Source organism: Vicia villosa, linkage group LG5 (assembly GCF_029867415.1).
Source record: "Vicia villosa cultivar HV-30 ecotype Madison, WI linkage group LG5, Vvil1.0, whole genome shotgun sequence".
Taxonomy (NCBI): Eukaryota; Viridiplantae; Streptophyta; class Magnoliopsida; order Fabales; family Fabaceae; genus Vicia; species Vicia villosa.
In genome coordinates this window covers 166,199,891-166,204,504 of record NC_081184.1, presented here as the reverse complement: position 1 = coordinate 166,204,504, position 4,614 = coordinate 166,199,891, and the positions used below count along the sequence as shown (strand labels likewise).

At 26.9% G+C, this 4,614-nt stretch overlaps 1 long non-coding RNA gene across 1 annotated transcript; it reads left to right on the top strand.

Annotated features, from left to right (window-relative positions):
- Positions 1-2,630: 2,630 nt before the first annotated feature.
- Positions 2,631-3,210, top strand: LOC131603749 (uncharacterized). Its single transcript, XR_009284489.1, has 3 exons — positions 2,631-2,717; positions 2,826-2,908; positions 3,036-3,210. It is a non-coding gene; the product is annotated as an uncharacterized LOC131603749 (long non-coding RNA).
- The last annotated feature ends 1,404 nt before the right edge of the window (positions 3,211-4,614 follow it).

Here is a 4,614-nt window from a genome sequence, read left to right as displayed (position 1 = left end):
AATTGTGGTGTTGTATAAACCACCAATTAATGCAGTAATATTATTTTTTTTAAAAACTAAAAAGGGTAGTGCTGGAAATGCTTAACTAATTATGGTATAAATCAAAGAATTAAGTGACTTTTAACTAGCCTTATTGGTACATGTGAAATGTGAGAATTTTGTTTATAAATAAGAATGGATTGAGTAAATAGGAATGGAGGGAGTATCATCTAATTAATATTCATATTTACTATTTCTTTTTATATTGAATTAATGATAATTAGAATATAACTTGATAATATCGTTATTTTCTTTTTTATTTATGATATTTTTTTAATCCGTATGAAAGTGTTAGTATAACATTCACTATTTTAAAATGGAGAAAATTATGATTATATAAAAAAAGCACTCTAGGAATTGATTATCAAGTAACCACCTGTAAAAGTATTAGTATTAAAAACTGTGTATTAAATTCCTTAAAAGTTGTAAAATTGAGCTTCCAAATGCGAACAAAATGATGATGAGTGAGGATAATAAGTGAGGGACCATACATTTAAACATGCTTTGGGATGTGCCCGATAGCTATAGCTATAGGTAAGTGTAGTATTTATTTTGAGGATTTCTCAACCAATACCATGGATTCTTAAATACTACACAAAATTTCATTTTTGTTCACAGTTTTTATAGATGTATATTCGAAAGCATTTTATAATTTGAAAAAATTTAGTTTTTTTCGTAGATGCATTTACGGAAGCGTATAAAATATAGTGAAAATTATGATTTTCTCAATTATTTGGGAACATCCCAAGTTTGTAGATATATCTACCCTATCAAAAAAATTTGTAGATGTAACTAATTGAGAATTTAGGATTATCTCAAGTAATTGATGAAATATACGCAATCGTTAAAGCACAGTGAAATTTGGGATTTTCCCAATTAATTGGAAAAATCTCAAATTAATTAAGTTCATGAAATCTTCCGTTGTGTATCAATGGAACATTCTGATTTCGTTTCACTATGTCTTAAGGGGTTCCGTAGATGCATACGGAAGTACGATGGCTGTTTTGTCAATTCGGTGATGTGTAAAAATAAATAAAAAAACCATGGGGTGGATTAAGAAATTCTCTTTATTTTTAACACAATTTTTTTTAATTAATATTAATTAAAAGTAAATTAAATATAAAGTAATTTAGATTTTGATATATTTAATAAAAATGATTATGTTTAGATACATTTTAAATTGTTTTTTAATGTTGTTTAATTATAAAAAGAAGCTTTATATAGTATGTGTATTAATAATTATATTGATCTTTAATTTGTGATAACTTTGTCACTTTAATAGTTGAATGTATTGAAATTATAAAAGTATTTTTATTTGATTTTTGTTAATAATTAATTTTAGAGATTAAAGGCCTGTAAAATAATTTTATATCTTCGTCCAATAAAATTATAATATTCAGTCATGTTCGTATTTTAAAATTAAAGGTGTGATTTAACTAATTATTTTATAACTATCGTGATTAACTAAGGATAAGGATCATTTGAAAATCAAAATGCTAATAAAATAAATACTTATAGTTATAATTTTATAGTTTTAATACATTTAAGAATTATAACCATCATCTTATTAAAGAAAAATTATTACAACACATTTAAAATCAAACATGGCAAAATTTATTTCAACCCATTTAAAATCACTTATGACTCTTTTAAAAATGAAATCAAATATACACTAAGTATGTGTTTGATTTCAATGTTTGCGAAAAGAAAATGTGGTTTTATAAAAGTAAAATTGATGTTAACATGTATTGTTTCTCAAAAATATAATTCTTTTTGTCTTCAAAAATTAATTATATTTAAAGATAGAAGTTGTAATTTTAATTTTAAATGTTTGTTAATGTAAAATTTATTGACCAACTCACTTTTAAATAAATATTTTTTTAGTATAACTATATGCTGAGACTAAAATTAATTTAAATGAATCTATTTTGTAAAAGTAATAATTATAATTGAAAATGCAAAGATAAATTGAATTATAAATGAATTCATGAAAAAAAAATGAACATAAATATCATGTTTAAATTTTAAAACTATAATGATCAATTTTAAAGACAAATGTTGAATCAAACATAAAAATATGAATTTAATGAGCATGCACTAACAAAGTGTAAAATAACTTTACACTATTGTCTAATAATAAATCAACAACAATTATGTCATTTAAATCATTTTAAAATATAAAGATGATTTGACAAAACACGTTATTTATTAGTTATTTATTAATTGACGGTGTAAAATTATTTCACGGTGTAAAATTGTTTCACGTTCATCACTTATTTTTTCAAAAAATATAGTATTGAAGTTACATTTTGACCAATTAAAATAAATTGTTATATTTTTACTTTTAATATAAAAAAAAGTTAGCAACAACCTAATTATATTTATTTTTTAATCAAACATCTCACATTTTCTCAACAAAAAACAAAATATGAACCTAAGATGTAAAACTGCATATCCAAAAATGAGTAGAAAATAAATGGCAATCTCGTTCACACAAATTTGGAATAGAAATGTCAAATTTTAAACACTATTCACAATCGCACTTATATTTATATTTTTGAGAGACGAGAAGGCGAATCTACGCAGTGCAAGTGCGAAGTACCATAAATAATCTGTATATTATGTCTCTTTCAAAATTTGCCAGTTTGACGCAGAAGATAAAATTAAATCCACAAGCAGTGAGTCAATCTTAAGCATTTAATTATATTGCTCTCTAATATATAAATAAATAAATATTAATATATGTGTTAGATGCTATGCTAAGCTGTTAATTTGTCTTTTGGCAGTAAATATAGAAGCAGAGCACAGAACAGAAAACATCAGTCCTGGGATTCCGGACGTTAGACCAGAGATACCAAAGACCACTACTGTAAGCACAAATTCAGCTCTATCTTTGACCAAAGAAAAACTAACTTCAATTGCTTTCATTATTTAACCTCAACCATAATTTTGGTATTATTAACTCTTACTAACTGAACATATATACACATAAACAGATAGATTCCTTATACACTCACACACTCAAGGAAGAATCCCAAGTATGGAAGCTTCTACATCTTCAGAAAAGCAAGCACCAAAAAGTAGAGTTTTGAAGGAGAAGAGAGCCAAGTTTTACATTATTCGAAGATGCATTGTCATGCTTCTTTGTTGGAAGGATAAAGGAGACAAGTAATAACGGTAAAACACTCACTTTAAAGAACATACTGTATCTATTACTGTTCATATATAGATTCTTTCCATTATTCTAAGGGTAAATAAAAATTGTTATTATAATATTGCAGCTGTTCTGTTATGCTCTATGCTTAAAGATAATGGCCACAGAAGTACTGCAACATATATACAAGGCTTTTTACCCTACCCAGAGAATGTAATGCTGTTGAGATTCTTTTTTTTCTTTCAGTAAGTTTATAAGTTTTGAATACAAAAGAATTACATCTGTAATAGGAGCTATAGAGAGTAAATCAATTATGTTACCCACACACAAGCACAGGCAAGGTAGAAGAATAGAAGTGAAAGATGAAACCTAGAACAAAAGGAAAACATAGTCTCACACAGCATCCTCTATCTATATATAAATATATAACATGTTGCTTTATAGAGATACTCCATTTGACAACCTCTCCTAGCCTTAGACTTAGTGTACACTATCATCAACTTTCACAAGAACTAAAAGTGCAGAAAATGATTGATTATCATTTTGATCCTGAAATAAAGTGTTACTGTGTTAGTTTCTATTAATATATCAGAAGTTGAAGAAGAAATAAAGGTTAGTGCATGATACTGTAAATCGTTAGACATTTTAGGCCACAATATGATTATCATGGATCAACAAATCTTTGTTTTAATTGGTAATAGCACATTCTTGTTGGGCACAGCAATCTTAGTACATTTTAATGATGTGTCAACTGTTTTTATTTCAAGTGTGATGTGCCAGTTGTTGATGGGTTCAATTTTCCCTTGTCTCTCTCCTAATGCTAATAGCAAATCTCGAGGACTCGATAGAACTTTGAATCTGCTGCCCTAAAATTATGACTGAGAAAATGAAAATCAGAGTTTATAGGCCAATAACACTTTAACAGTTGTTACACCCCCTTACAATTTAATTACTCCTATCTTCCATCCTATAATAACTATTGTTAGCTAATTTTACAAGTTCCATAAAAAAGTGGGGCAAAAATAGTTTTTGACACAATATTAAAAAAAATCAATACTCATATATATATAGTATGTGACTTTTAAAATAACTTTGTTTAAAGTCAAATATCTTTGATAATCCAATGATTGTTATTGATTCAGTATAAGAATTTTGCAGATATACTGCATACAAATTAAATCCTATTAAAAAACAAGGAAAACCGTTGAAAAATGTTGTTTTGAGGTATGTTATTGATGCAGATTCCGTTAGAGCCCCATTAGCTTCAGGCCGTAAACTAAAGCAATCACTTGAAATCCCAAAGAATTTAAACTAGTACTAGCAACCAGCTAATTAGGTAAGTATCAAGGCATTTTATATGTCAATGAACAAGAGGCGGGCAAGGGAAACGTTATACTCGTCCCAACCCCATCCCCAAATTT